Source organism: Odocoileus virginianus, chromosome 6 (assembly GCF_023699985.2).
Source record: "Odocoileus virginianus isolate 20LAN1187 ecotype Illinois chromosome 6, Ovbor_1.2, whole genome shotgun sequence".
NCBI lineage: Eukaryota > Metazoa > Chordata > Mammalia > Artiodactyla > Cervidae > Odocoileus > Odocoileus virginianus.
Genome location: NC_069679.1, coordinates 3,239,497 through 3,264,153, shown reverse-complemented (window position 1 = coordinate 3,264,153; position 24,657 = coordinate 3,239,497). Strand labels below are relative to the sequence as shown.

The following is a 24,657-nucleotide window of genomic DNA, read 5'->3' as shown; positions in this document are numbered from 1 at the left end:
CTGGTGGCCCTGGTAGCTTACCAGACGGTAAAAGTGTCTGCTTGCAATTCGGAGACCCAGGTTCGACCTCTGGGTCGGGAAGATCCACTGGAGAAGGAAATGGCAGCCCACTCCAGTACTCTTGCCTGGAAAATTTCATGGATGGAGGAGCATCGTAGGCTGCAATCCATGGAGTCGCAGAGAGTCAGACATGGCTGAGCGACTTCACTTTCACCTTTTTTATCTGTAGGAATCATGGAAGTTTCAAATAAAATCAATTTCTCAAAGCAGTTGAGAAAATAAAACTGTGTCTGTAACCCTTGGGAGCACAAGAACACGGCCGTGTCAGAAAGAAGCCACAGATGAGGATGCCAGGCTGACAGACGTACCAACCTTTCCAGTGCGGCATTTCCTGTGACCTGTTGCTTGAAAAGCTAGGGATAACTGGACTTGGATTATGTAACAAGCTTGTTACTGAAATGACTGTATGTTCCCATTTTGTGAAATAAATGAGATTTTTTTCATGTTTGAGGGCTTTGCACAAATGTAATAATGCTAACCATGAAAACAAGATTTTTTTCTGTTTTACTTTGAAATATTATTTGAAATATAAAATACCTCATGAGATTACTGGTTAAATGGTGGATAGACATTCATGACTATCTTTTGTTCTCACTTGAGAGTACTCAGGAGAACACTATTCTAGTGGAACTCCACTAGAAAGCTTTCTCTACCAGAATGCGACATTAGATAGATCTGTTTTGATCAGGTGACTAAATTGTTGTGCTGTGAAAATAAACTCATTGTGAGCATTGTGAGGCTGCCTTCACCCAGAAGTTCCCAAATTGTCTCTCCTCATGGTGCCCCAAGTGTCTTATTAATGTTTTCAAAAGAGATGCCTAGCAGTTTTGTTTATTTAGTGGATAAGTACAAACAACCTAGTATTTATATCCTAACAACTTAGTTGCCATTTAAGAAAATAATACATATAAATCAGAAAAAACATATATTTTTCTCTTCATAAATTTTTTAAAGTTATTCTTTATTAAATACCCACCATTATTTACTAGTGGGATGTATCACCCATTGGGCACTAAACCTTGGAATTAAGTGGACACTCCTACCCTCATTTTTTATGCCCACTGATTTTCAGATATACTTGATATCAAAGCAAAGCAATTGTTAAAAAAAAGCCAGTTTCACAAAGATGGAATGTCATCAAAAGGAATACAGTACAATCTGTAAATTAACTTGAACTGGTCATTTCTACAGTGTCCAACATCTTACTGTGTTTTCTTTGAAAAATTGAAATACCCCTCCACCCTCCAGTGAATTCACTCTGGCTCACCAGGGCACCTTGGGACATACTGTGGGAAACCTGATTTTAACCTGTGTTTGTTCTCTAGAACTAAGTTGGAGTTGCGTGAAAGAGCCTGTGTATTTAACTGCATTATCCAAAAGTTGCTTTCCATTGTGTTTGTTGTCCATTTTTGGTGAGCAGCAAAAACATTTCTAGACTTTGCCTCCTAGAAATTCTGAATCAGTATGTTTGGGATGAGTGGGTAGAACCCAGGCATCTGTATTTTCAACAAGCTTGCCTGGCGATACTGATGCACAAGAAATTTGGTAACCACAGAATTCTATTACAAACCCCTTAAGTTCAGGGACCATTTTGCTTTTCACTTAAACCCCTTCTTATGCCTGCTATAGAGCATAATGCACCTTTGACAAAAGTTCGTAGGACGTGTTGAACTTATTTTTTGTCCGCTACTTCAGCTGTCTCTCCTTCCCGTCGTCTTTTGTTCCATCCCTCCAAAGAGGGGGAGGGGGGGAGCAAAGATTGGGTCTAAGAGTTTTGTGACTTTCCAAGACTCCAGTTCTCAGCTTTCCTTGTCTCCCCTGCCAGTTCCTCACTCTCCCACACACATCCTTTCATCCTGTTGGATCAGTCACCTGTATCCCCTGAGATATACACTTGGTGCATTTGTCTCTATCCTTCCTTCCTTCCCTGGTAGCTCAGATGGTAAAGAATCCGCCTGCTAATGCAGGAAACCCGGGATCCATCCCTGGGTCAGGAAGATCCTCTGAAGAAGGACATGGCAACCCACTCCAGTATTCTTGCCTAGAGAATCCCATGGACAGAGGAACCTGGTGGGCTACAGCCCATGTGGTCACAAAGAGTCAGACACGACTGAGCGACTAACACTTCCTTACTTCTGTCCCACCCCAAGAGATGTACATTTCCTAAAGTGGGGAAAACTCTTGAGTTTGGGAGAAAATGGAAAAATATTACATCGTTTGGGCTGGAAGAGAATTAGATTATAATTTGGAAGCAAAGTGCTTCCATTTCAGAATTGAGGAAACACAGGGGAGAGATGTGAGGTACCCAAGGTTACTCAGGGAGTGAAAAGCCACGCATGGAAGGGCACCTCCGTCTCCACCGCAGGCCCGCCTTATTTCCAGGGTGCTGCAGGAGCATCTGGGCGTTTTCCACGTCCCACCGGTAATTCTGAGAACCGGGCTTGGGAGTTTGTTTTGCTCAGTTATCATGTTTAGTATGTTAAATAATACCTTGTGATTTATTTATTTCAGTACTTACAAACTGAGTTTCCTTTTAAATGTTTGAATTTTTATTTCATATGAGTTTTACAGACTGTGGAGTATGAACAACTTGGAGTCAATTTTTGTGTTTTAATAGGAAGAAGGCAGAAACTTGAGCAGAAGAAACTATCCGCCCTGGCAGAAAAAGAGGTCTTTGTCTTTTCTGGATGCTTAATTTATAAATTATATCCTAGCAGCCTCCGAATATGGGCTTCCCTGGTGGCTTAGCTGGTAAAGAATCCGCCTGCACTGTGGGAGACCTGGGTTCGATCCCTGGGTTGGGAAGATCCCCTGGAGAAGGGAAGGGCTACTCACTCCTGTATTCTGGCCTGGAGAATTCCATGGACTGTATAGTCTATGGGGTCACAGAGAGTTGGACACGACTGAGCCACTTTCACTTCACTTCTCTTCACTTGAGCATCCGAATATGGTTTGTTGACCAGCTGAGTGTTTTCCTGCCCAGAGCTCTTTCTCCTTTGGATTCCTAGCTGAGGTCTGAAGAGTCAGGCTCTGAGGGCCTGACCCCTGGACAGTTGAGACCTGGCCATGCTAGACATTTTTATGTACTGAGTGACACCTTCACCCCTAGGCAGAATTGGCTTGATTAGATAAGACTGTCAAGGATTGCCCAAGGAAGATCAGTGATTTTATTCTGTTTCTCTTGGTTACATTTCTGGTATATTTTAGAAGAGATGAGACCAACTCATGTGTAAAGGAAAACCTGGCACTGTGAAACTCAGGAAAAATAGTCTTCAAGCTTTTCATTTCCAGGATTACTTCATTCAAATGTTAATCACTCATTCCTTGGTGCCTGCATGCCTCACTCTGTTACTCAGCAGCGTTTAAATCTGAGAGGTCGTCTTCTGAGTGCTTCTCACCTCCTGTGAGATGATGCCAGCTGGGGCTTGCCTGGTGGCTCAGATGGTGAAGAATCCGCCTGCAATGCGGGAGACCTGGGTTCAGTCCCTGGGTTGGGAAGATCCCCTGGAAGAGGGCCTGGCAACCCATTCCAGTATTCTTGCCTGGAGAATCCCGTGGACAAAGGAGTCTGGTGCACTACGGTCCAAAGAGCTGGACTCACTGGGCATCTAATGCACAGACACAGGTTATCTTAAGCTGGCCTCTGAGTCCTGGAAGGCAGCCTTCTCTCTTGGGAAGTAATCTTGTAGCTGCACATCTTCAATTTCAAATACCTTTAAATGTAGACGTTATAATGATAGTGAAGGAAAAGCAGTGTATAATTTGGATGTCATATGAAGTTGCTTGTAATTTATTATAATGCTCATGACCTGTTTCTTCATCCCAGAATAGCTGGAGAATTGAGAATGCCACTTAAAAAAAAAAAAAGGTGATGAAGGAATGGTTCACGTTTATTATCTAATATAATTAAGAATAAATTTAACTTAAATTCACAAATCCAGAGTGCTACTAATTAATACCATGACTGGTATTTTAAACCCACCTTTCCTTCAGACTACCCTTTCCCAGAGGTGCTTTTAAGGAAAAAATAATGTTATTTGATTTTCAGTTTCTTTTCTGGTTTTCTATTGTCTGGAATCTCCTCTAAGGCAAGAGAGGCAATTTCAGAGAGAAGGAATGCCATAGATTGTCCTGATGCCATCCTGAACGGCCAGGACTGCTCAGCATGCCTCTCGTTACTGAGACATCATCCATCACGATAGAAAGAGTGTGCAGATTCCAGACGGCAGAAATCTGTCCACTCGCTGCACTCGAGTTGCTTCAGGCACTGACGTGGCTTCAACTGCATTTGACCTGGTGCTTCGGATTCAAGCCAGTAGGTGACTCATTATTTCAGATGTTTGGTTTGTGTTCTTACAGTTGAAGCAGTCTGCAAGGAAAATAGAAAAGCCCGTTGTAAAAATAAGGTCTGTCTCCAGGAAGGAGAATCCCTGCATCCTGACCAGGGGTGGGGTGTCCCCTCGGGACTCATCTGGCTTGTTGTTTTACCTTAGATCCTGGTTTGAAGTGGTCCTGGCAGCTGTCCATCAGGGAGTGTGTTGGTGGCACTGCCGGCTGTGGTTACATTCTTTTTTAAAAAATATTTTTATTCCTTTATTTTTATTTTTGGCTGTGCTGAGTCTTTGTTCCTGCACACAGGCTTTTTACTGGTTGCAGGGCACGGGCTTCTCTCAGGCTCTGGGTGCATGGACTTCAGTGATTGTGGCACGTGGAATCCTCCTGGGCTGGGGGTCAGACTCTTGTCCCCTGAAGCTGCAGGCAGATTCTTAACCATTGGACCACCCCTGAAGTCCTGTGCTTCCGTTCCTGATTGTGAGTTCAGAACGTGCTGGGTGCAAAGGTGGCTATCTGGTGACTGCGAAAAAGCCGTTCACTCAGGATAGGCCAGCCAGGTGCCTGTGCTCAGGCTCCGTTCTAAGGGTGAGCACAGCGCTCATTCCGTTGCAGAGGTTAACCTCATCAGATGGTTTCTCTCTGCGCTTTGGGATGCGATGTGCACTTACGTGCTTTCTTTGGTTAGTGGAGGCTGTCCATTTTCTATAGGTCATTGTGGGATGTTAGAATCAAACTAAGACTTTTGTAACGTGTGGCTTTAAAAATTATCTTCAACCCTTGCATTATGTTTTTAAATAAAACATTCTGCCAGCTTATAAATTTGTCTCTTTTGCTTGTCTTGGTTGTTAACTGTCCCAGGGGAACACTTCAGAGAAATGATCAAATCTCTCCCCAAACAGGAGCCCTTGAAGATTTGTAGCACTGTGGCTGTGAACTCACTATTGCACCCCATTGTAGACTTATAGCCTTTATTACTGTTGCACTATTTTGATGAATTTATTAGTTGGTGACTGTGTGTCAGATGCTTGTTTTGAGAGCCTTCAGCTGGTCGAATAATAGCTTCTATCTATTGGATATATGCCAGGAGCTTCATTTAATCCTCACAGATACACTAGACAGCATAAATTATAGGTACAGTAAATAGCTTCTTCTCAGAGATCTGAATTATGCCCAATGCCACATGCTAGTAAGTAAGAACTATAAGAGTTAACACTTCACCCACACTTATGTGACTGGGAGTGTGTCTTAGCCAAAAGCTCCATTGCTTCTCCCCGTAAAGAAAGGGGGCCGAGCTGCCACACCGCCTCGTGTTGACTGTCCACCAGCCTCTCTCCTTGTCTTCTTGCAGAGGAGAGGATAGCATAATGGTTAAGAGCAAGGACAGTGCCCAAGTCTCATGCTCTCTAGCTCTTAAGTCTTGGCAAGCTCCTTAGCCTTTTTGTGTCTTCCTGTCTCCTTCAGTGGCTAAGACAGTGCCTGTGGTTCTGAGCCTCAAATAAATGAATATCTCTAAAGTGTTAACAGCTCATAGTAAGCAGTATGAGAGTGTTTGCTCTTCTTGTATATTATCCCGAGGTTCGGTTAGAATGACAGATCATTTCCATCTCTCTCTTCTTGCCTCATCAAACACGGGGCCTTGGGTCAGTTCATGAGACTGCTTCAGAGCAGGGAGGGTGGTGAATGGCCAGTTGCTGGCGGACGCCTCCCCGACTCCAGTCCGGCCTTGACCTCCTGGACCAGCCTTGACCCCCCGGGCCATGTGTTGCTCCCACGTTTTTCCTCTCATCCTTGGTCTGCCTGGTCTCTGGCTCGGTCGCCTGTTCTCCCCCAAAATGTGTGTGTCCTCAGCCTCCACCACACGAGCTATCAGAACATCGTGGCCCGTCAAACACTGAGTGTCCCGGCCTGTCATCTGGACGTTTCAGCTCGTGTGGACACAGTGGTGTGTCATAAGCGATGACCTCCGTGAGGTGAGGACCAAGTCTGGGAGAACCTGATAGAGCAAATTTTTAAAGCATTTAATCGTGAAAGCGCTGTTGTTGCGGGGCCTCGAGGTAGAGGGGGAGGCAGCTGGGGGAGGCGGCATGTGTCCTTCAAGTCCCCAGGCCCCGTCCTGCTCAGCCAGGACGCTGCCAGGTAGGATCACATCACCAGGGACCCTAGGGCCTTGGGCTCTTGACTTTAGCTTTCCCCCCTCCCTTATTCAGGGAACCTGAGATCTTATCACCCACCCTGTTCAGGGCAGTGAAACATCTCTTCTGATTTCCACGAGGAAGGGAAGTGAGTCAGGCATTCCTGCTACAGAAACTGGTTTCTGGGAAGGGACTCCCTGGGAGGAGCTGTGGCCCAGCTCCTTGGGCAGCTCCTTCAGCCCCACGTGACTGCCAGAGGCTGGTGGGGACCTGGCACTTCTGAGGAATCCCCCTCCCAGCCAGAAACCTTCCGTGATGCAAGGTTATGCCGCAAATGCCAAAACCAGCTGTGGAAACCTGGTTGTGTTGGTGTTTGTTTTGTTTTTAATTGTGGTAAAAAAAATAAATAAAAAATGTAACATAAAATTAACCATCTTAACATTTTTAAGCGCACAGTTCAGTGGCATCACGTCCATTCATGGTTTTTTTTTTTTTTTTTTGGTTCAATAGTCATCACCACCAATCTCCAGAACTCATTCATCTTGTGAAACTGATACCCTGTATCCTTAAATGGGAACCGCCCCCCCCCATTCCTTGTTTCTCCAGCCCAAGCCAACCACCCTTCTGCTTTCTGTCTCTGTGATTGGACTACTCTAGAGACCTTGTATAAGAGGAATCTTAAGGTGTCCCTTTGAGACTTGCTTATTTCACTTAATGTCCTCATCAGTTCAGTTCAGTCGCTCAGTCGTGTCCAACTCTTTGCGACCCCGTGGACTGCAGCGTGCCAGGCTTCCCTGTCCATCACCAACTCCTGGAACTTACTTTGGCCAAAGTATTGGACTTTTAGCTTCAGCATCAGTCCTTCCAATGAATATTCAGGACTGATTTCCTTTAGGATTGACTGGTTGGATCTTCCTGCAGTCCAAGGGACTCCTGGAGTCTTCTCCAACACCGCAGTTCAAAAGAATCAATTCTTCAGCATTCAGCTTTCTTTATAGTCCAACTCTCACATACATATATGACTACTGGAAAAACCAAAGTGTTGACTAGACAGACCTTTGTTGGCAAGATAATGTCTCTGCTTTTTAATATGCTGTCTAGGTTGGTCATAGCTTTTCTTCCAAGGAGCAAGCATCTTTTAATTTCATGGCTGCAGTCACCGTCTGCAGTGATTTTGGAGCCCCAACAAATAATTCCTCACCATTTCCATTATTTCCCCATCTATTTGCCATGAAGTGATGGGACTGGATGCCATAATCTTAGTTTTCCGGATGTTGAGTTTTAAGCCAACTTTTTCACTCTTCTCTTTCACTTTCATCAAGAGGCTCTTTAGTGCTTCTTCACTTTCTGCCATAAGGGTGGTGACATCTGCATATCTGAGGTTATTGGTATTTCTCCTGGCAATCTTGATTCCAGCTTGTGCTTCATCCAGTCCAGCATTTCTCATGATGTACTCTGCATATAAGTTAAATAAGCAGGGTGACAATGTACAGCCTTGATGTACTCCTTTCCTGATTTGGAACCAGTCTGTTGTTCCACATCCAGTTCTAACTGTTGCTTCTTGACCTGCATACATATTTCTCAGGAGGCAGGTCAGGTGGTCTGGTATTCCCATCTCTTCAATAATTTTCCACAGTTTGTTGTGATCCACACAGTCAGAGGCTTTGACCTAGTCAATAAAGCAGAAGTAGATGTTTTTCTGGTATTCTCTTGCTTTTTTGATGATCCAACGGATGTTGGCAATTTGATCTGGTTCCTCTGGCTTTCCTAAATCCAGCTTGAACATCTGGAAGTTCACGGTTCACATCCCCATAGTTCATCCATGTTGTAGCATATGTCAGAATTTCCTTCCTCTTTAAGGCTGAACAATATTCCATTGTGTGTGTTGTGTGTATGAACCACATTTTATTCATCCATCTTTCAGTGGACTGTTGGCTTGCCTGCACCTTTTGGCTATTGCAATTAATGTTGCTGTGAATATTGGTTCTTGTTCTGATGGAACAGCGAGGACCTAGGAGTAGATTCTGTTCTGACTGATTATGTAAAGGAACCTCTGTTTATACAGCTTTGAATCTTTTTTGAAATTCAGAAAGAATAGCCCCCCAGTTGTCAGGAGTAATTCGGCTCAGTGTGTGTTTCTGTGTACTTGGATTTTTCATGAAGTTGAGGATTTAATATAGATGAAATTAGAAGGGAAGAAGTGAAAGATGTTAAGAAAGAGAGGGAGGAGTCTCTTTGCCACACAACTGTGAAACTTTGGTAGAGAAAAAAGGGGGGAAAGTGACTCCCCCCAGAGCAGAGAATTTACGCCGTTTACCTGGAGAACTATAAGCCAGGAGATAGACCCAGGTTAGCTCTTCCTTTACAGAATTATCGTGTGTCTTTTAGCGAGAGGAATCCCCTGCACACAGCTGGCTGCAGCGTGCAGAGGCTTCCTTCTGCCACGTGAGGTGTTCAGCCTCCTCCTCCGTGCTGGAGGTGCGCCCCATCCTTCTTGAACTACTGGGACCCAATGCCTCACCATCTCTGGTTCTTCTGGTTTCTGCCAGAGTTCCCTGGCTGGAATGCTATCATCACACCAGCATCTTCCCTTTGGCCTCTAACTATAGGTCTGTATTGCATGTTAAAACAAACAAACCAACCTTGTACTATTTGCTAATTCATTAATATATGTTCTTGACCATTGAAAAGATCACCAAATGGAAATTATTTGAAGGGAACCATTTCTTTGCAGAAAAACTTTCCAGATGGAGTACTTGGCACATCCTTCCCAACACCCCTTCTGCTGGCTCTCAGTCCTAAATTCAGATAGGACTCAGTCTCAACTCCATCAGTCATCATGTTTGTGCCAGTTATGTGTGCCCAGGTAGAAGCACAAAAAATTTATGAATGTAATGTTGTTTCCAGTGGTCCTGTATGGATGTGAGAGCTGGACCCTGAAAGCTGAGCACTGAGCATTGAAGGCTGAGCTGAGTGTTGAAGAATTGATGCTTTTGAACTGTGGTGTTGGAGAAGACTGTTGAGAGTCCCTTGGACTGAAAGGATATCAAAGTAGTCAATCCTGAAGGAAATCAGTCCTGAATATTCATTGGAAGGACTGATGCTGAAGCTGAAACTCCAGAACTTTGGCCACTTGATGCGAAGAACTGACTCATTGGAAAAGACCCTGATGCTGGGAAAGATTGAAGGCAGGAGGAGAAGGGGATGACAGAGGATGAGATGTTGGATGGCATCACCGACTGCATGGATGTAAGTTTGAGCAAGCTCCAGGAGTTGGTGATGGACAGGGAGGCCTGGCCTGCTGCAGTCCATGGGGTCACAAAGAGTGACACGACTGAACTACTGAACTGAACTGATGTCATGCCTATTTTTTTTTTTTGTATGCGTATGCTAAACTATGCCAAGTTTTTGTCTTTAGTTGCTTCAACTAACCAGCTTCCCTTTTGTTCCTTCCTTTGTTGCTGTTATTCAATCACTAAGTCATGACCTCTTTGTGACCCTATGGACTGCAGCACACCAGATTTCCCTGTCCTCCATTATCTCCCCCGAGTTTGCTCAAGCTCATGCCCGTTAAGTTGATGGTCATCCAACCATCTCATCCTCTGTCGCCCTCTTCTCCTCCTTCCCTCAGTCTTTCCCAGCATCAGTGTCTTTTCCAGTGAGTTGACTCTTCACATCAGATAGTCAGTTTTGGAGCTTCAGCATCAGTCCTTCCAGTGTTGATTTTCATATTTTCTTTTCCAAGTATTCAGAGTTGATTTCCTTTGGGATTGACTGGTTTGATCTCCTTACTGTCCAAGGGACGCTCAAGAGTCTTCTCCAGCACCACAGTTCAAAATTAAAAATTCTTCAGCATTCAGCCTTCTTTATCATCCAGTTCTCACATGAGTACATGACTATTTGAAAAACAATAGCTTTGACTAGACAGACCTTTGTTGACAAAGTGATGTCTCTGCTTTTTAATATGCTGTCTAGGTTTGTCATAGCTTTTCTTCCAAGGAGCAAGCATCTTTTCATTTCGTGGCTGCAGTCACTGTCTGTAGTGTTTTAGAGCCCAAGAAAATAAAATATTTTTATTTATTTCACTGTTTTCACTTTTCCCCCATCTATTTGCCATAAAGTGATGGGACCAGATGCCATAATCTTAGTTTTTTGAATGTTGAGTTTTAAGCCACCTTTTTTGCTCTCCTCTTTCAGCTTCATTGAGAGGCTCTTTTGTTCTTCTTCACTTTCTGCCATAAGAGTGGTGTCATCTGCATGTCTGAGGTTGTTGATATTTCTCCAGGCAGTCTTGATTCCAGGTTCGGTTTCATCCAGCCTGGCACTTTGCATGATGAATTCTGCATAGCAGTTAAATAAGCAGGGTGATAATATACAGCCTTGACATACTCCTTTCTCAATTTTCAACCAGTCCATTATTCCATGTCTGGTTCTAACTGTTGCTTCTTGACATGCGTACAGGTTTCTCAGGAGACGAGTAAGGTGGTCTGGAATCCCCTCTCTTTAAGTATTTCCCACAGTTTGCTGTGATCCACACAGTCAAAGACTTAAGTATAGTCAATTAAGCAGAAGTAGACGTTTTTCTTGAATTCCCTTGCTTTCTCTATGATCCAGTGGATGTTGGCAATTTGATCTCTGGTTCCTCTGACTTTTCTAAATCCAGCTTGTACATCTGGAATTTCTCGGTTCATGTACCATTGAAGCCTAGCTTGAAGGATTTTGAGCATTACTTTGCTAGCATGTGAAATTAGTACAATTGTATGGTAGTTTGAACATTCTTTGGCATTGTCCTTCTTTGGGATTGATGAAAACTGAGCTTTTCCAGTCCTGTGGCCACTGCTGAGTTTTCCAAATTTGCTGGCATATTGAGTGCAACACTTTAAAAGCATCATCTTTTAGGATTTTAAATAGCTGCTCAGCTGGAATTCCATCACCTCCAATAGCTTTGTTCATGCTATTGCTTCCTGAGGCCCACTTGACTTCACACTCCGGGATGACTGGCTCAAGGGAGTGATCACACCATCGTGGTTATCCGGGTCATTAAGACCTTTTCTATATAGTTCTTCTGTGTATTCTTGCCACCTCTTCTTAATCTCTTCTGCTTCTGTTAGGTCCTGGCCTTTTCTGTCCTTTTTGTGCCCATCTTTGCATGAAATGTTCCCTTGGTATCTCTAATTTTCTTGAAGAGATCTCTAGTCTTTGCCATTCTGTTGTTTTCCTCTATTTTTTGCATTGATCCCTTAAGAAGGCTTCATTATCTCTCCTTGCTATTCTTTTGAAATTTTGCATTCAGTTGGGTATATTTTTTCCTTTCTCCTTTGCCTTTGGCTTCTCTTCTTTTCTCAGCTATTTGTAAGGCCTCAGACAACCACTCTCCCTTCTTGGATTTCTTTTTCTTGGGGACAGTTTTGGTCACCACCTCCTATACAGTGTTAGGAACCTCCATCCATAGTTCTTGAGGCACTCTGTCTACCAGATCTAATCCCTTGAATCTATTTGTCAGCTCCACTATTTGTTCCTTTATATACTCACAAGATGAAGTCTTCACTACCTTATATGCCCTTCACTTACCTTCCAAAGGACTTGGTTTTAACAATGCCAATTATTCCAAAAGAATGTCTGTGTTTGACAGTTGTCAGAAAGAGCTCTGTATAGGTGAGGGGGTGGAGATGATGATGGGAAGGATTATAAGGTCAAAAGAATTTGCAGGCATTTTCTTTGCATTGGTCTGAGAATTTCCTTTGAATTGCAAGTCGTCATCCTATGTTTCTATCCCAGCTCTTCAGCTTTGCCTTTCCCAGATGATTTCATTGAAAAGCAATGACGGATTATGACTTGTCTTTTCTGCTGAGCCTTAACAGATAGTTTTTTCCCAACTGTAAACATTTTAGTAAGCCTTTTGTTTAGTGAGTCATTAATTTGATGAGGAAAATGTCCTAATAAAGATAAAGAAACTGTAAACTGTTTCAAAAGCTGCAGAGGGAAAAATGTTCAGACCCTTGTAGGTCAACTGCTTCCTCTTGTTCCTTGCATTTTGTCTGTTTCTTGGTCATGGGAACAGACAGAGTGGTCACTTGAGGTTTATGTCCTCATCTGAATTCCCTTCCATGAAGAACTTGGACATACATGCCAAGTGTGGATGTCTGACTTCTGCAGAGTCTCTTTATGGACAGGGGCTGTATATGAGGTGGTTGTTTTGAAAAATTGTTGTTGAGTTGCTAAGTTGTGTCTGACTCTTTCTGATTCCATGGACTGTAGCCTGCAAAGCTCCTCTGTTCATGGAATTTCCCAGGCAAGAATACTGGAGTGGATTGCCATTTCCTTTTCAAGGGGACCTTCCCGACCCAGGGATCAAACCCACGTCACCTGCTTTGGCAGGCGGATTCTTAGTGCTGAGCCAGCAGGGAATCCCCTTTATGAAAAAGTCAGTGAGATTTCCCTCTTCCACCACAAGCTGGCACATTAAATGTGTCACTAGGTTGGCATCGAGACATAATTGTTTAGTTTTTACTAGTACTCAGAAATGTCATTAACTCCCAGGAATAAAGGGTCAGAGATCCTAAAATAGATCAAAGGCCTAAAAGACTAGGAAGCCTTCTTGGCTATAAACCTGTGACAACATAATGCAGAATCTGCATTCTTCATTTGTATGAAATTTTTCTGGGATTATCATGACGTTACATTCTTCATAGTTTTGGTAAGACTCAATGTTCCAACATGGATATAACTATTTCTCAGTTTTATTTGAATGTTTAGTGAAGTATAAACTTATTTAATGTATTTTTTTTGACAGAAGTATACTGATCTTTATTAAATCCAAGGGTAAGCATTATAGATGTTTAAAAAGCAATTGTCCAGCAATGCTTCATTTAAATGTCAAGAGGCAGTTGTCTGTCCCTGTGATTCTCAATCTTTCAGGAGGAAGACCTGATTGAAGACTGGAAAAGAAAAAATAACACACTCGAAACTTTCTTTGATAGAAAGTTTGCTTGCAGTATTCATAGTTGCAAAAATGTATGAAGTGAGAAGGGAAAAATGAACTCTATGTAGTTAGTAAAAATGAACATCAAGAGGCATAGTAAATTGAGGGGCTAAGTACATTAGAAAGAACTTGGATTTTGTTTTACTTATATAATCAGTTAATACCTTTATGTAAGTTTGTGTTTGCTCTCTTGCCAGGTACTTGTCAAAAGGAAACATGATCCAAAGATAACCTTTCATTACAACATACCTTTAAAAGTATTGCCCAATGTTTTGTTATCATTGACTGGGTCTTCCTGGACTATCCTTCTGCCCCCTGCCAAAAACAATGTGGTACTAGGTATAATACAGCCATCTGTGTGAAGTTTGTGCATTTGTCTTAGGTTGGTGCAAATGTAATTGTGGTTTCGGACGTTGAATTTTAAATTTTAAATCAATTTAAATTCAGCCTTCTAAATCAATTCAGCCTTATAAATAGGCTGAAAACACGTCTTTTTAAATCAAAATAAGAACGATTACAATCAACACATTTTTGCCAATGAGAAATAAGTTTGTTCATTCCTATAGCTTAAAAATTCGTGTTTCAGGATTCAGTGAAATTTTGGAAAGCATTTTCTGCCTCCTGCTGGTTGCAGAAGAGTTTTCCCTTCAAAAAGTTCTCGAGATGCTTGAAGAAGTGGTAGTCGGTTGGCAAGAGGTCAGGTGAATATGGCAGATGAGACAAAACTTCATAGCCCGATTCGTTCAATTTTTGAAGCATCGGTTGTGTGACATGTGGTTAGGGGTTGTGGGGAAAAATCGGCCCCTTTCTGTTGACCACTGCTGGCTGCAGGCGTTGCCGTTTTCTGTGAAAGGATGAGTAGAAGTTGTTCAGTTGTATCTGCTCTTTGCAACCCCGTGGACTGTAGCCCGCCAGACTCCTCTGTCCACAGAATTCCCCAGGCAAGAATACTGGAGTGGGTAGCCATTCCCTTCTCTGTGCATCTCATCAGTTTGCTGAGCATACTTCTTAGATGTCATGGTTTCACTGGGGTTCAGAAAGCTCTCATGGACCAGACCAGCAGCAGATGACCAAACAGCGACCATGACCTTTTTTTGGTGCAAGTTTGGCTTTGAGAAGTGCTTTGGAGTTTCTTGGTTCAACCACTGAGCTGGTTATTGTATAAAATCCTGTTTTTGTCACATGTCATAATCCAGTCAAGAAATGGTTCGCTGTTGTTGCATCTAATAAGAGAAGACAGCACTTCAAAACAACGATTTTTTTGATTTTTGGTCAGCTCATGAGGCACCCACTTATCAAACTTTTTCACCTTTCTAATTTGCTTCAGAGGCTGAATGACCATATCGTCAACACTGAGTTTTTTGGCAACTTCTTGTGTAGTTAGTTGTAAGAGAATCAGCTTCGATGATGGCTCTTGGTTGATGTCAACTTCCGACAGCCGGCCGTTACACTCATCTTCAAGGCTCTCATCTCCTGTGCAAAACTTCTTGAACCACCACTGCACTGTACATTCATTAGCAGTTCCTGGGCCAAAGGTGTTGTTGATGTTGCAAGTTGTCTCTGCTGCTTTACAACCTATTTTGAACTCCAATAAGAAAATCGCTCAAATTTGCTTTTTGCCTAGCATCATTTCCATAGTCTAAAATACATATAAAATAAATAGCAAGTGATAAGTCATTAGCAAAAAACATAAAGCAAGAAATGAGCTTTAAGATGATGTATAACATAACCATATTTATTTAAGAATATATTCCAACATTAAATGACAAACTTCAACAATGCAAAACTGCAGATTACTTTTGCACCAACCTAATATAGCACTGCAAGAGCATTGCATAGCAGACACGACAAGTCAAATTTGATCACTCTATAAATATATTTTGGTTAGCTCTATTTCTAACCACATAGAATTACGAAATGCTCTTTGTGAGGTGTGATCTTGCAAACTACACAGGTTAAATTCCACCATGATACCCTGCAGGGGCCGGGTTTAATTCTGGACCCTTTTAACTTCTCATGATTGTCAAATAAACACGTCTTTGGTATGACAGGGGCTACACAGATGGCCAGGATTCATGCATCCATTCAGCTGACAGCTTTGTGTCCTGCTCCAGGCTGGGTTTCAGCTGGGGCCTTGGGCACGTGAGGTGAACAAATATACCGTCTCTTGGAGGAGACAGGCAGGAACCAGCAGGGGTGCTACCGCTGAGTCCACACAGGCTGGGCGGAGTGTGCCACGGAGGCCTCTGCTCAGCGCTCACCACTCCCTGCAGTCAAGGAGGGGCTGGGAGGCAGGTCAAGAGGAGGTGCCAGCTGAGCTGGGCCTTGACTGCTGAAGTCCAAATCTAATGCTGTTTTTCACTCTAGCCTTTGAACCGCACTGCCGGTATGAATTAGGTGACTTGATCATTTTTTAGGGAAACCTTTATTACACTCCCACTTTGTATCCACATAGAAACAGTGCAATGGAAAGCATACCCAGGGCCCCTCGGGCCTGACTGCATCCTGGTTGCCACCTAATAGCCACTTGACCTTGCTGGACTAAAGATGAAAAGAAATACTGAAATATGCGGTGTGTGTTGGGTCAGGGCATGAAGTGAGGTGGCCTATGTAATGAGCATTATTAGTCCCTCCTCTTCCCTTAGCACACCAAAGCTGAATACCTTAAAAAAGGTATTATATTTTGAAAGGTGCCTGATGAAATCAAGAAAGAAGGCAAGACTAATGACAGGATAACGAGAGTGACTCACCTTAGGCACCATTTATTGTTTCTGGACTAAGTGCTTTCTTTACTTTTCCCCATCTAATTAAGTAATTCAGCATTAGGGGCTGTTTCATCCCCACTTTACAGATGAGAAAAGTGAGGTGAGAGCAGTTCCGTAACTTGAATTAACCCTGCAAGTCTGGCTCCAGAGCTCTTAACTGTCAGAACAGAGCTTCCCAAGAGGACTGCTGCTACTGCTAAGTCACTTCAGTTGTGTCCGACTCTGTGCAACCCCATCCCTGGGATTCTCCAGGCAAGAACACTGGAGTGGGTTGCCATTTCCTTCTCCAGTGCATGAAAGTGAAGTCGCTCAGCCATGTCCGACTCTTTGCGACCCCATGGACTGTAGCCTACCAGGCTCCTCCGTCCATGGGATTTTCCAGGCAAGAGTATTGGAGTGGGGTGCCATTGCCTTCTCCTCCCAAAAGGACAATGAGATGCTAATAACAGCACCTCATCCTTTAAGGCACACTTCTGTGTACCTTGTTATGTTTGTTTCTCTTAAGGAAAAATAAGAGATGGCTCGAAGTGGGGTTAGAAGAGTGATGGGAAGTGACTTGCTCAGTGTTACTGAATCCGTCTGTGGCTGAATTGGTGCAAGAACGCTTCCTACTTGATAATCTTGTGTTTACAGGATGAAGGAAGATCAGTGCAGAAATCCTTTTAATAAGTGAACGCTGTTAAATGTTTCAGATACGGAACAGACTCAGGGAGGTTGCATGCATTGTTCAAAGTGTCACATGTCACTGTCACATCGTCAGTGGCCAGCATGATTAGAAAGGGCACATCAGCCTCAGAACTGCACCGCTTCTGAGCAAGCCAAGTGGAAGGGTTGGGAAGGACCGATGCAATCTGTCTCTTGGTCCCCTGGCTGGGGTGCCTCCTCAGGCCGCCTCCTGGATTCCAAAGCTGTCGTGGAGGAGCATCGTGGAGCAGGTTGCTGTGAGCACTTGCTGTGGGCCCCGGTTGCCTCCTGCTGCAACCAGAAGGGAGATGATAAGGGGCCTATGCGGTGAGGATGGTACGGGCCGCCTTCTTCCCATGCTAATCACGCTCTCTGCAAATTGAAGGCTCAGCGCAATTTTAAAGAAAGCAAGAGAGACAAGAAACCAAATATGGTTGGGCCAGGAGCCTTTTGGAATTATGTGGTGTTCTACCCTGTAGCTGGAGATCCAGTTTCAGATGCCTGTGATTATGGCCTTTGCAAACAGTTGTCAGAGAAATTCGTAAGACTTCCAAAGGCTGCAGAAGAGCAGATGTGGCATTAAATTTCAAGTGCAGTTACTCATAATGGCTTACATGTGGACCCGGAGTGTTCAGGATTCAGGCCTGAGTCCCTGTGACCAGGCGGTGTGGGATGCTGAGACCAGAGGTGTCAGCATTTTCTGGTGGTCTTTTCCTGTTGTGTCACTTATTCTTGGCCCCCGGGCCCTTACCAGTGGGAGAACTCTTCCATAACAGCTAGCTCACCACGCCTAACATTGTCATTCCTTTGTCCTGTTTAATAAGAAGATTTCATGTGACTTCTTTGTCAATAGGCATCAACCATGCCAGCAGATAGACTGTGGAAAGTGTGAGTCTCTATGTGCTCAGTCGTGTCCAACTCTTTGCAACTCCAAGGACTGTAGCCTGCCAGGCTTCTCTGCCCATGGAATTTCCCAGGCAAGGATACTGGAGTGGGGAGCCATTTCCTACTCCAGGGGATCTTCCCAACTCAGGGATCAAACCTACAGATTGGCAGGTAGATTCTTTACCACTAGTGCCACCTGAGTCTCCATCAGTTCACTTCAGTTGCTCAGTCATGTCCGACTCTTTGCGACCCCATGGACTGCAGCATGCCAGGCCTCCCTGTCCATCACCAACTCCCGGAGCCTGATGTCCATTGAGTCGGTGATGCCATCCAACCATCTCATCCTCTGTCGTCCCCTTCTCCTCCTGCCTTCAGTCTTTCCCAGCATCAGGGTCTTTTCTAATGAGTCAGTTCTTCTCATCAGGTGGCCAAAGTATTGGAGTTTCAGCTTCAGCATCAGTCCTTCCAATGAATATTCAGGACTGATCTCCTTTCAGTCCAAGGGACTCTCAAGAGTCTTCTCCAACACCACAGTTCAAAAGCATCAATTCTTTGGTGCTCAGCTTTCTTTATGGTCCAACTCTCACATCCATACGTGACTACTGGAAAACACATAGCTTTTACTAGATGGACCTTTGTTGGCAAAGTAACGTCTCTGCTTTTTAATATGCTGTCTAGGTTGGTCATAGATTTCTTCCTAGGAGCAAGCATCTTTTAAGTGCATGGCTGCAGTTACCATCTGCAGTAATTTTGGAGCCCAAGAAAGAAAGTCTATCCCCGTTTCCATTGTTTACCCATCTATTTGCCATGAAGTGATGGGACCAGATGCCATGATATTCGTTTTCTGAATGTTGAGGTTTAAGCCAGCTGTTTTGCTCTCCTCTTTCGCTTTCATCAGGAGGCTCCTCAGCTCCTCCTCACTTGCTGCCATGAGTCTCTATGGCCAACTTAAATTGGCTGTGCAACAGGACATTGTCCCACTGTTAGCGAAGTTCGAAGTATCGGCCTTGCCTTGTTTAATACTTCTTTTCCACAGTTCAAATGGCAAGGATGTTAATGACTGTCAGAAACACCTGTATTTTATTATTAATAATGAAGTTCAAGATCAAAAGGAGAAGGTGTAATTATAATAAACTAGCAGTTGTTCTTTTTGAAGCAAAAGCCACTAGGTTTCTCCTTATCTCCAATAAAGAGGTAAGCTTACTGAGTTATAAAATCTGAAGTGTTCATTAGGCAACAAAAACAATTAAAAAGAATATTCTAAGTCTTAGTACATAAAAAGGATATTCTCATTCTTGTTATATTGAATCACCCTTTTCTAGAACTTTTCAAATAATAATTGCTAGAAAACATAGTCTATCCTAGATTAATAAGTGGAGAACCCTAAATTGAGTGGTGGAATAGAATTTAAGGAATCAACTTGGTTTTTTTTTTTCCCCTATAAAATCTGGACATTTCTGCCATTGCTTTATTGAATGCGTGTGCCTGCTCTGTTGGGAGAGGAGCCGGGGAGGAGGGGGGTCTTGCACAGGCTCACTCCGGGAACACTCACACACGCCAAGGGGGAGTCTCTTCGCAGACTCGACTGCCCCAGTGTCTCACTGTTCTGTGGTGACCGAGAGGAAGCAAGAGCAGGCTGAGGCGCCGGAAGCACACGAGCTCTGGGAAGGCCCCATGCCCTGGGCTGCAGTTCCTGCCATCAGACACTGCAGTTCCTCTGTACGCTGAGGACTTCTGCAAAACCAGATGGGGTAGCCCTCTTCTGCAAATGAAGCAACATGGGACTCAAGCAGGTAACATGGAGCAACCACCACCAGTGCTTGCCTACTGCTTTGTTGCTATGAAACTGTCTCACTTAATCCTCACAACTGCCCGGTGAGGTGGCATGTTGATGAGCCGTGTTAGGAAAAGCAGAGCTCTCAGAGGTTTGAGTCACTTGCCCCAGGGAAAGGAGACTGGAAGGACAGCTTTTGACCACGCGTGGTAATTACGTCCCCACACTGCAAATAGTGAAGCCGGTACTTAGACCCAGGAGTCTACACTCCAGAGTTGATGCACTTCCTCCTCCTTGGGTCCTTTAGAGAGCTACAGCATCAGATAAAAATGGTCTTGCCATCCCTTCCACTTGAAGTTCTGACACTGGGAGGTCGTGTGAGAAGGGTCTGACCTCAGGCCCCACCTGTACCATGGAGTCAATAGCCTGTCTCAGTGTGATTGTTGTAGGTGATCCAGGGAGATGAATGCAAGGGCTCAGTTCGTCCGCGATGAGGAGCAGGAGGTTCGTTGTTACTGCCAAGGCCTCAGTGCGCTTGAGGTTTGTGTTCTGGAAGATTCTGTCTCCCTTGATGCATGCTTGGAATGTTTCTATGCTGAACGCTTATTTACTCCTGACCCTCTGATGCTACGCACACCCACAGTAGTTTCCTGGGGGCTAGTCTCCAGGGGTAACAGCTTTAGAACCTCTTTCATCGTCTGTTTCCTATTCATTCCGCATACCCCCAAGTTCAAACTCTGAAGATTCTTCTACCTCATCAAACCGTGGAGACAGCTGGGCCTCTGGTTCTTGCTCAACCTCATGCCTTTCTAAGGCCAGTGGTACTCATAGTCTCTGTCCAGAGCTTAGCTTTTAATTCATCCTTGAAAGATTTATGGAAAATTTTTGTCCCAAGCAGGACCAAATGCTTTATATCCCCATGTGTCTCTTAGCCGGGAGTGAACACATTATCATCTTGTCTCATTTCCTAGGAACAGGTAGAGACAGGCCCACAGGAGGACTAGAAGCTGAGGTCACACTGCTTCCCTCATCTGCATTATCAACCAGAAGTACTTCCTGACAAATGCTGCTGTTCTTTCTACCTTTCTCCGGACGTTTTTCACCCTGGTTGTCTTTTCTTTCTCATTTACTTATGGGAAACGGAAAGAATATGGGAGGCTCTATTCCTACTTTTTCAGTATTAATCTAAATCTTATGAAAATCCTAAACTGATCAGCTCTGCCCCTCCCCAGCTGAAATCTCCTTGAGCTTAAAATGCCATCTCCTTTTTCAAAGTTGCCCTTCTTAACTGTTTGCCAAGGGTTCAGAATCACTTGGGCTGGATCATTTCAACATAAACTAAGACTAAAGATCTCTCACTTATCATCTAAAAGAAAAGCCATTTTTAAAACTGTCATTCCTTTCAGAAAAAAAAGAATGAAAAACTAAGCCATTGATATGACTGAATAAATGAAAATTTGAATGGAATGGGGACAAAATAAGTTTCCTTATTTTTAATTGTAGGGCTTCTGTTATGCAAAGTGACCCAGGGATAAAGAAGTAGCCAGTTTGAGTTGAGCTGGATAAAGATGAACAAAAAAGTTGAAAACCATTGAGTTATTTGCCTTCTCGTTTCCTGTTGTTGGTCATGGAGTGGGTATCTCAACCAGCATCTTCCTTCTGATTATTACAGATGAGGAAGCTTCAGGGACTTGCCTGATCTTTTACTTCACCTGAAGATCCCTGTCACAGTCCTTGATTAGATATGCTAAGCTGGAACATAAATAAAGTGTTAAATGAGATTCCAAGAGCAATTTTTTAGGAATCCTACAAATCAGTCAGTCCACTCAGTTAGCCAGTATAAATTACGCATTATGGTAGGCATTTCAACTTGGCTCAGTCCTGAAATCTGAAATTATTCCAACTGTGGCTCTAGTAGTTTCTCTGTTTTGATCCATGGTACAGGGAAATGGCCAGAGAGTATAAAAATGGCAAAATCACTGAAGTTGGGACGCTTCATAAGCCTTTTTGCTTTGTTTGAGGCCAGTTTTCATCTTTTTTTTTTTTTTTAAGTGTTTTTAACTCAGTTGTGTCCAACTCTTTGCCACGTCGTGGACTGTAGCCTGCCAGGCTTCTCTATCCATGGAGTTTTTCAGACAAGGATACTGGGGTGGGTAGCCAGTCCCTTCTCCAGGGGATCTTCCTGACCCAGGGATCAAACCCGGGTCTCCTGCTTTGTGGGCTGACTGTTTACCATCTGAGTGACTCAGATGCAAAAAGGTGGAGGAAATAAATTACAGTTTGGTACTGAGGTTTGAGTTAATCTTTAGTATTATACCAAGTGTACCTTCTCAGAACAGTCTGCTCGAAACACAGCTTTCATGAGTAAGCACTCTCCCAAGTCATAGCATCTAGGTAGCAGAGAGCTGGACCTGGGGTCTCTGAGCCCTCACAGTGCTCATGTATGTTATTGATGGATCTCATGATAATTTTGCCTTGTTAGAGGACCTGTAGCTAAGAAAAAGCATGATACCGGAAACCCAGCATGTAAGGTAGAGTGGAGAGTAATGGTGTCGGAAGCCTTGTACTAAATGATTCCTGGAAGGTGGTTCCCAGAGGAAACTGACAATGAAGTGAAGCTGTTCATATCACCACTTCATCTCTTAGTAGAAGAAGATACCCCAGGTGGAGGAAGAAGCCTCTGAAATATATATGACTCAAGCCATTCCCAAATGGACATAAATGTTTCTATTTGAAATGGAGCTGCCAAAAGCTCCATACCAGGAATCTTCTTACTTACAAGAAATTGGAATTATCAACTATACCCTGGTTGTGGGCGATCAATTCCAAACCCTGCTAGAGAGAGTCTGAACTCAGCCTCATTCGGACTAGTTGGCAAAAGAGAAAAAAAAAAAAGGAGGTCTTGCTCTTCCTTCTTTCTGCCCCTTAGGTCATAGATTTTTCCTACTCTCTCATTGCTTTTGAAAAACTCCGTGATATTCCTTTTATTCTTTCTGTAATTGATGTCTTGTCTTTGTCACAAAGGTTATGTGCTAGCATTCCTGTCTTTACATTGATCCTGTAAAAAGGTGAAGGTGCAAACGACCATGCCAGAGGAGGAACATAATTAATGTCTTTGTGATGCTGTCCAAGTTCTTGAGAAACTATTAGAACTGGATTATCTTGGCGTTTGCCAGTTGAGGTCAAGCCAACAACTCTACTTGTCTTTCTTTCCCAGAGGGCACGGCAAGAAAAGACAGAAAAGTTCAAGGAATTAAAAGCAGAGCTTTCATTAGGATAGCATTTGAGGTCAGGTAAACATCTCTTTCGAGTTTCATTGAAAAATTCCAGGAGGCCAAGGGCAAAATCTCAAGAAGACTTGTTTCAAGGAGTGTAGCTCAGTGGAATTTAAAATAATTTAGGAAATTTGGGAAACCGGAGTATGGCATTGCTTAGGGGACATTTAGAAAAACAGAAAAGGAAAAGGACACCAAAACCCCAAATTTCTTCTCATTTGAAAAGTGTGGAAGGCCTGGGAATGATTTTCCAGAGTGACTAGGAGAGACCTCTTCATTGCACATGAGTTTCTTTCCAGAGCCCGCACAGAGTTCATGTATGTTATCAATGGATCAGGTGATAGTTGTGCCTTGTTATAGGACATACAGCTAAGAGAAAGCGTGCTGAGATAGAGAGTAATGATGTCAGAAGCCTTGCACTAAATGATTCCTGGAAGGTGGTTCTTAAACTTGTGAATTTGAGTCATGAATGCAGACACCCATGGTGCATGTAGGATCATCTGGGCAAAGAGATCAACAAAACAACAAAGAACAAAACCATTCTTGTAACTCAGGCACATGTCCGATGAGTGTGATTTAGCCTATAGCATAGTTCTTTCGTGGTTCACTTTTGTGTTGTTCCCTTTACTAGTTTCAGGGTTCACATGACATCTTTAGCAAGAGCTGAGCTCTTGCTTAACTTTTTTTATAAAGTTGAAAGCAACAGTCCCCTTTGACTCTGAAGGAAATTAAACCACAAGTCAGATTACCAGTGGAGATTGTGGAATTTCTGTCCCAGAGATCTTCAAAAGCAGAGCATGGAAGTTAGGTCACTTGAATAAGTCTGTTTGGAGGCTAACCAAGATGACAATTTGCTGAGTTCCAAGTTCATAAAACAACTCATGTTAATATTCATATATCCTTAGAACATAAGGAAAATCAGTACTTTGTTCCATTATCTTTTTAAAAACTTATTTAAAAAAATTTTTTATTGTAATACAGTTGATTTAACAACGTTGTGTTAGTTTCAGGCGTACAGGAGAGTGACTCAGTTATGCATATACGTATATCTGCTCTCTTTTTTCTTTGAGAGTCTTTTCCTGTGTAGGCCATTATAGAGTATTGAGTAGAGTTCCGTGTGCTATGCAGCAGGTTCTTAGCAGATGTCTATTTTATCATATAGTAGTGTGTATGTGTCAGTTCCAATCTTCCAGTTTATCCTTCTGTTCCATTATCTTCTGGCTTTTTAAAAATGTGTTGACTTTTCCATGCCCTGAAATGACTGTGTCTCTCATTTGTGTTGTAATGCTAATGTTGCTTGTGGAAATTTGGGAGTGAGTAGAGGGAGGAAGGAGGAAGTCCTTTTAGAAGATGACATTCGATCTTTTCAGAGGATGGCACTGGGAGGTCACTTGGCTTCCACAGAGCTGGCTTGACTGAGCACACTAACAAACTCCCCAAAGAGCGGCGTTTAGCTTGAGGGCACTTCCTGTAAGGAACTGTTGCTTAACTAAATGATCAAGCTTGCTGGCTTTAAACAGCCTATAAAATGAGAAGAGGTTGGTTGGTTCAATATCACTGGAAGCTGTTAACTTTACAAAGTTAAGAAGATAGTCTGAAACAAGATTTTTAAATCATCTAGCTCCACTGTGAGTCTATAATGACAAAAATGAGAAAGTCAGAAAGTTTTTTTGTGGCATGCCAAACCACAGTGAACATAGTTCTTGATGACTTGATGAATTCCCAATGTCCCCGGGGCTCTCTGCTTTCTGCAGACTGCATCCAG

The 24,657-nt window shown here is 43.3% G+C and overlaps 1 protein-coding gene across 6 annotated transcripts in view; it reads left to right on the top strand.

Annotated features, from left to right (window-relative positions):
- LHFPL2 (LHFPL tetraspan subfamily member 2) overlaps window positions 1-24,657 on the top strand; it is a 172,961-nt gene that overhangs the window by 44,801 nt on the left and 103,503 nt on the right. Inside the window, exon 3 of one of the 6 annotated variants that reach the window (XM_070468585.1) lies at window positions 9,435-9,776. The exons of the other annotated variants lie outside the window; for them this stretch is intronic. The gene's annotated coding sequence lies outside the window, so the exon portion shown is untranslated. The remainder of the gene's footprint in view (window positions 1-9,434; window positions 9,777-24,657) is intronic. 6 annotated transcript variants of the gene reach the window in all.